At 51.0% G+C, this 7890-nt stretch overlaps 1 long non-coding RNA gene across 3 annotated transcripts; it reads left to right on the top strand.

Moving 5' to 3' along the window:
• Window positions 1-1679: 1679 nt before the first annotated feature.
• On the top strand, window positions 1680-7890 carry LOC102249708. Of its 3 annotated transcripts, XR_314588.2 has the most exons (4): window positions 1680-2507; window positions 4221-4475; window positions 6164-6541; window positions 7250-7890. It is a non-coding gene; the product is annotated as an uncharacterized LOC102249708 (long non-coding RNA). The 3 variants fall into 3 exon arrangements; XR_001360166.1 differs by having other exon boundaries at window positions 6164-7890; XR_001360167.1 differs by having other exon boundaries at window positions 4181-4475; window positions 6164-7890.

Genomic DNA, 7890 nt, shown 5'->3' with positions numbered 1-7890 from the left:
GTGCGCCCTGGCTATTGGAGGACCATGTGAACACCCTCAGAGAGCCCACACTCACTGGCGGCCAGAATCAAAGCTCGGCCTAACTGGAAAGGCAGGGCCCGGGGAGAAAACGTGGGTAATTGGAAACGTCAGGTGCAGAACCACATTGTTAACTGTTCACATATTTAATAATTCTACTTCAAAGCCAGTCCGAAGTGAACAGATTGGATTACTTCTGATTAGATTTTTCTCATTTTTATTACTTCTCAATGAAATGCAGAGGGTAGTGAGTTGGATTACTTACGCCTCCTTCCCAAATAGGAAGTGTTTTTTAAGACTGCATTTATAAAAATGAAGCTTTCATTATTATAAATTACAAAAAATACACATTCCTATAAAGAAATTAACAATATTCAAATATTCCCAAGCTCTCCTAATAACCAATCTGGAAAATCTGTAGTTCTTGCAATTATTTGTGAAAAGACATAAAACAAATCTACAAATTGACTATATCCATTGCAGGGGTAGCTTTTTCTTTGCATCAGCTGAGAAGAACCATACCAGCAAATAACACAATAGATAGAACCTTGAAATTTTATATTGTAAACTTGTTGCTATAAACATAGCTGACCTAGGCAACTATAAAAATCTTGTTCAAAAGGGCTCTCCTAAATCTCCCCAGGAAAATGCACAGATGGAAAAACTAATCAAGAGTTCAAGTTGTGTATCCAAGCAGACCTTTCTAAGACTTGTCCCCATTAGCGTCTACCTGATTCTCTCTCCTAAAAAGCAAACAGGTTGGACAAAGAAGGAGAGTGATGGTCTTCCCTATGCCGCATCCTGCCAGCTGGAGCCGCTCGTGAAACTGCTATACTGTGAGCAGCAACAGACTCTCAGCAAACCCCAGACTCCTTGTTCCACGTGGTCATGTTCCCTGCATGTTTGCTATAAGCCATCTTCTCTTTACATGTAACATTTTGAACACTTATGGAAAACATGGGAATTTTCATGTTCTTTAACTCTACAGGTCCTTATTTCATATCACTGACTCTTCTAGTCCTTTACCCGGGCATCCCTGAAAGGTGTGCACGACTCCCCAAGAAGTGAACCCGTAAAATGACAACCTGGAACGGCTCCACACGCCTGGCTCTAATCCCTTGTTTTAGGAGAGGGCTGGGGGCAAAAATAGTCTACAAGAGTAGACTTCCCCTTGCCTCCTACTGTAAGATGTAACTACAGCCACCTGAAATCCTGACTCAGGACTAAAAACCTGGAGTTCCTAATGTGTTTATAGGAGAAAACTGAAAAACAACAACTGCATTTGAAGTCACCTTAATAGATTAAGAACATTAAAATATAGGCCTAACTTGCACTTTCTGCCTGTAAATTTCCCACGTTTAAGTGTATAGAAGGCTCAGTGCAGCTTCTTAAAACGGTGGATGCATAAAGGAATGATGATAAAGGAAGAGGTAAAAATAGCAACTGTTAGGCCAGATAAACGACCTTAAAGTCCTATTTGGAATACAGGAGGGCGTCACACTGCAAATGAATGAATATTTCCCAATAATGTACGCCTGACTCTGTGTATGAGAATGAACGCGTTTCCCTTCCAGCTTCGATACTACCTAACGTTAGTGCTGACGTGCTAGCGTTTAAACAAACACTAACAAATCACAGGTTTCCGCTGGGGCGGTCCGGACGAGGGTTCCGGCGGAGGAAAGGAGCCCCGACTCCTCCCCCTTGCCCCCCCTCCCCCCTTGCCCGAGCGCGGACCGGTTCCGGGGTCCTCGGCCGGAGCGGTCATCATGAGACAGAGCTGGTAATGACCGTGTGCTCGGAGCGTGCTCGTGTCCCCAGGGCCGCATTTCCACGCACAACGGGGCAGAAGAGGGTCGCTTTGCGGGAGTGAATGGCCCCCCCCGAAGGTACCGATGGACTGACTCAGTGCCCAGAAAACCAGTCCCACTGAGTGCGGGCATTCCCTGCATGTGTTTGACTCAAACAAGGGACGCCTTGGGTCTCCCAGCCTCCTTGCCATGGTGTCTGATAAAGTTGATTGAAATCTTGAATTTCAGGAAGTTTTGACTTCTTTCCCTTTGCAGAAAGAGAGGAGAAATACATGCATGTTTGACCAGCCCCAACAACTCTGCCAGGTAGTATCTTGATGAGGATACTGCGATTCAGCAAAGTTGCCTCACTTAGCGAAGGCCGCACAGCTGCTGAGGGAGTGGCAGCGCGGGCGGGAGCCACATCTGCCAGGCTGCAGGTCCCTGCGTGTGATGGGTCGCCTGCTGCAGAAGGCACGGAGACGGGTGCTACACTCGGGCACCAGGCATCGGATAGAGCCATCTTCTGGGTTTGCATTCCAGCTCTGCCATTCGCTGGCTGAGTAACCTTAGTGCCTGGGCTTCAGCGGACTCATCTGTAAAACAGTCCTGAGAAGTAGTACCGATCTGGTAGGATTGTTATGTGGATGAAATAAAGTAGGCAAAGCCCCTAAAAGAGTGCATAGCACATGTCAACAATAGGTAAGTGTCAGCTCTACTGTTACTATCTATATAATCTATATAATAAAGAGTAATATGCAAATGGTCATCATGCCCTCATGTGGTCAGGCCATAAGGGCTCAGACACTCAACACTGGGGAGAGAGGAATGGGGACCAGCCAGGCACAAATGAGCTCACGAGAGAGGAATGGGGACCAGCCAGGCACAAATGAGCTCACAAGAGAGGAATGGGGACCAGCCAGGCACAAATGAGCTCACAAGAGAGGAATGGGGACCAGCCAGGCACAAATGAGCTCACAAGAGAGGAATGGGGACCAGCCAGGCACAAATGAGCTCACAAGAGAGGAATGGGGACCAGCCAGGCACAAATGAGCTCACAAGAGAGGAATGGGGACCAGCCAGGCACAAATGAGCTCACAAGAGAGGAATGGGGACCAGCCAGGCACAAATGAGCTCACAAGAGAGGAATGGGGACCAGCCAGGCACAAATGAGCTCACAAGAGAGGAATGGGGACCAGCCAGGCACAAATGAGCTCACAAGAGAGGAATGGGGACCAGCCAGGCACAAATGAGCTCACAAGAGAGGAATGGGGACCAGCCAGGCACAAATGAGCTCACAAGAGAGGAATGGGGACCAGCCAGGCACAAATGAGCTCACAAGAGAGGAATGGGGACCAGCCAGGCTGCTGCCCGGGAGAGGGACAAGCTGCATGCCCTGTGGTCCCTGCGGTCCCAGGTGCCAGTGGCTGTGCCTGTGGCCCAGGAGAGGGACAAGCCACCTGCCCACGGTCCCCTGTGGCTGCAGCCAGCCTGGGCAAAGCCGGCCCAGGTCCCAGGTGCCTGCGACTGGCCGGAGGAGGGAATCCTGGGTCCTGGGTACGGGACGAGGCAGAGGCGGTTAGGGGCGATCAGGCCGGTAGGGGAGCAGTTAGGGGTGATCAGGCAGGCAGGCAGAGGGGTTAGGGGCAATCAGGCAGGCTGATAGGTGAGTGGTTAGGAGCCAGCAGTCCCAGATTTCGAGAGGCAGTCGGACATTCCCCGAGTGGTCCTGGATTGGAGAGGGTGCAGGCCAGGCTTAGGGATAACTCTCCCCCCCCCCACACGAATTTCGTGCACCGGGCCTCTAGTTACATATAACAGGATTCACCTAACGCTCCAACAGCCGAGGATGATACATCAGGCCAGCAGCTTCCCACCTCCAGGGCCACCTTCACACTGTGTTTTATATCCTCCTTGTATGTCATATAAGTTTACATGAGTGATAACCCCTGAAATTATTCAATGTATCTGTTCTGAAAAGATGCCATGTACCCCACATTCCTAAGACGGGCACAGGATCACAGATTGTGGGGGACTGACAAAAGGGAAATCGGAAATCTGATTCTTGTGCCTTGAGCCAATCCCTGTCTTAAACATATAAAAGGCTTGAAGGTGCAAGTTAGAGAAAAGCTTTTCTGAAGAGAGTCGTTGAAGCACTGGGGCGTGTTTCCTCCCTCAGAGGAGAAAGCGTTTGCCAGGGGACTGCTCAGGGGACTTTTGGTCTCTGGAGTCTGGGAAGCAGAGCCAAGTGACGAGAGGCTATGGCTAGCGAGCTTCCAGGTGGCTGGGCGGGAAAAGAGACAGAGGGAGGGGGGAGGGCTGCTGGGGAAGCAGACCACGTCTCCAAACACGTGGCTTTTTCCTCTGTGGGCCAGCTGGGCCTTGGAGAGTGGACCTGCAGCTCTCTCCACACAGAATGTGCCCAAGAGAGCTGCCTAGAGAAGCTCCATGATGCATCACACAGACAGCCCCCACCAAGAACCCAGCTGTGTTCATCTTATAACTGGAGGACAGGCATCTATCACCTGCCTCGTGTAAGTGGCCCTTGGAGAAGACCAGCAGCAGAATCTCCAAGATGATCCCAAAAAGTACCCACTGAGTGGAAGAATCAGCCTTGAGTGCGATGGAGCCAGAGAGCACAGCAGCGCATCACCACGGCACCAAGTGAAGGTGGGTATCTCCCCCACCTCATCTGTCCCCCGCCCCCGCCCCCGCCCCAGGCGGGCTCAGAAACAGCAGCTAGCGGGAGAGGGGAGGGCAGGGAAGAGGCTGACCACACCCTCCATCTCACTGCAAGCTGCAGGGGGCGGGGGGTGGAAAGGCTATAGTTTTGGTTAAAGTGGATTTTTATCACTGCACTGTTTAAGTGCAGATATGTGGCTATACTGGTGGTGAGTGTAACCAGACAACTTTTCACTATCTGAGAGTGACCAGAAAAGCCCTGGAACATGCTAGACTAGAGGCTCCATCTAGGCCAGGGAAAGAAATAGCCCAGAGAGAGGGTTTCAGGGTAATGGGAAATGGTTTCTGCTTATGATGTATCAAGTTTAACTCATTTAATATACTGCTTTAATAAATATAAATGAGAGAGAGAGAGATAGAGAGAGAGAGAGAGAGCGCGTGCGCTAATGCCTTCAATAATGTGAATTGGGACAAAATGTGATTGGCTATCCTCCTTGGCAGGTAGGACAAGACCAGGCAGAGAAGTAGCAGGCAACCCTTTCACCAAACCAACAGATAGAGTATGGGTACCCCCAGTCCAGTATCTTTCTGGTCCACTCTCCCCAGAACAGGCTGATTAAATGGGCACCTGCTAACCTGGAGACAGCCCTGGAATCAATCCCCTTACCTGGTCCCAGGAACCCAGCTACATCGCTAGGTGGGAAGACAACTACCACTAGGTGGCGCCACAGTGCAGCTGAGCCAGGTGACATTTGAACCTGTGTTGAAACTCCCAGCTTGGGACTTCCCCGGTACCCCCTCCCCCAGTGTATTTCTGTAACTGCACAATCACCCCACATCTTACACAATTGGATCTTTTGGACCCCAGGATATCATAGTAATTTCACTATGTTATCCATGGACCCAGAAGATTGTGCTCTGTATTTTCAAGTAAGCTATCGATAGCTCGCTGCAGAACGTGTGGTTTTGCTACTCCGAGGACAGACTTCAGAAATATGCCCTTCAGTTGCCCAGGGCAGTGAAGGAGGACAGGCCCTGGGAAGGGCTCTGTGGCCCAGTCATCCCAAAGGCACACAGTCCCCCCTCCCCCCTTGCCTATCTCATTCCTATTCATCTCAGCTAGCTCCTTGCCGCAAATCCTGATTAATGTCCATCTCCAAACTGCTAGTTTGCCCCAATAATTATTTCTGGCTTTCAGCTGGACATACGGCTGCCCAAAATAAAGACTTCCTTTCCCAGCCTCCCCTGATAGCTCGGCATGGCCATACCCCTGCGTTCTTGCCTGTGGCCTGTAAACAGAAGTGTCCTTAAGGGAGATGGCATGTCCTCCTTGCTCTTCCTCCATTTCACTATGTTATCCATGGACCCAGAAGATTGTGCTCTGTATTTTCAAGTAAGCTATCGATAGCTCGCTGCAGAACATGTGGTTTTGCTACTCCGAGGACAGACTTCAGAAATATGCCCTTCAGTTGCCCAGGGCAGTGAAGGAGGACAGGCCCTGGGAAGGGCTCTGTGGCCCAGTCATCCCAAAGGCACACAGTCCCCTCCCCCTTGCCTGTCTCATTCCTATTCAGCTCAGCTAGCACCTTGCAGCAAATCCTGATTAATGTCAATCTCCAAACTGCTAGTTTGCCCCAATAATTATTTCTCCTTTTCCTTAAATTTCTGACTTACAGCTGGACATACGGCTGCCCAGAATGAAGACTTCCTTTCCCAGCCTCCCCTGATAGCTCGGCATGGCCATACCCCTGCGTTCTTGCCTGTGGCCTGTAAACAGAAGTGTCCTTAAGGGAGATGGCATGTCCTCCTTGCTCTTCCTCCGTCCTGTTGGCTGGCTGGAATAGGGATGTGATGGCTGGCGTCGGAGCAGCCATATTGGACCATGAGAAGAGACCCATGTACTGAGGACAGCGGAAGGAAACAAGAGAAGGGCCTTGAGTCCCTGACACCCAGGAGCGCCGTGCTAGCCGAAACTGTGGCTTTCGGGTTCTTACCTGGGCGAGAAATAAACATCCGTCTTCTTCGTTTTGTGTTTCTGCCCCACTTGGCTGAAGGTAATCTTCATTACATGCCCCCATTAGTTATCTCTTGCTACAGGACAAATTGCCTCAAAATCTAGTGACTCAAAGTGCAAACACTCATGATCACTTGCCACTTGCATGGCGAGGGAGTGCAGGAGCCGCTTGGCTGGGCTCCTGGCCGGGACTGCCAGCATCTGAGGCTGCTGAGGGCGGCTCAGCTGGTAAAGGCAGCTGGCCCGCGTGACTATCCAGCAGGGACCTCATCCTGGGCTGCTGGAAGGTTCTCAGGAGATGGCTGCTGGCACCCCTACCCCACCCCCTGGCCACCAAAACAAGTGAGCTTGAGAATGAAGCCGAGTGAGGGATATCTTTTATGACCTAGCCATCAAAGCCACCCACTGTCACTTCTGCAATAGCCACAGATGCCCATTCAGCGTGGAAATACACAGAGGTGTGAGGGCAGGTAGACAAGGCTCATTGGAGGCTCCCACAACCCACTTCTTCCCTGACGGCTTGGTATCTGTTCAAGTAGCCGGTGATAATCCCTCCATATCAGGGAAAGGTATTTGTGTACAGTGGCCTCAGGGATAAATCATGTCCCTTCTACAGCAGCTATTGTTGCCATTAAATTTGTTGGCTCAGCTTACTTAGCCTATTTTTCACAATTTACCTGATTCAGAGAGCAGTTTGGAGATGGCTCACGTTTAAACATCCTCTTTTTCCCCTCTGAATTTCCTCCAGCTTCTCGGCTGAGCCAGAGTCATTGAATTTTACGCCTTTGTCAAAATAAGCTGTCAGCAACTGGGCCAGATCTATGAGAGGGCGACATCGTTTGCACTGCCCCAGCTTTCACCTTGCAGTGCGTGGACCGGAGGGGGCCCGGCAAACAGACATAAATCCGGAGCTCTATAATTCTCTCTCCCCTGAAGAAGTGGCCATAAAGCCCATCACTCCAGATATATGGGGAGAGAGAGACAAAGGACAGCCCTCGATGAGTTTCAGAGGGGCCGTAAAACAGAAAGAGAGACCTCACTCACGGTGGCGGGCTCATTAGAAGCCAGCCAGGCAGGGACGTAATTGATGGTGGGATGCTGACTGGCCGGCGGGGCCTGAATGTCACTCCCTGTCCCACCCCCGCCACCCTGAGCACTCCTCAGCCCCTGTGACTGATGCTGATGGCTCCTGGGGAAATGGTACTGCTTTCGGAGTCTGAACAGAACTTGGCCTGGAGGTGGTCGGTGTTTAAGAACAGACTGTGCTCCAGGCAAATAAGTGTTCTGAATGCAGCCGCCCCAGCTCTGCCAGGACCCTCGAGTCCCGTGACCTGCAGGAGAGACTTGCTGTGCATCACACACAGGCCGCGGGCCTGTCTTCTCAGCCTC

Source organism: Myotis brandtii, unplaced genomic scaffold (genome assembly GCF_000412655.1).
Source record: "Myotis brandtii unplaced genomic scaffold, ASM41265v1 scaffold813, whole genome shotgun sequence".
NCBI lineage: Eukaryota > Metazoa > Chordata > Mammalia > Chiroptera > Vespertilionidae > Myotis > Myotis brandtii.
This window is presented reverse-complemented; position numbering and strand designations above follow the sequence as displayed.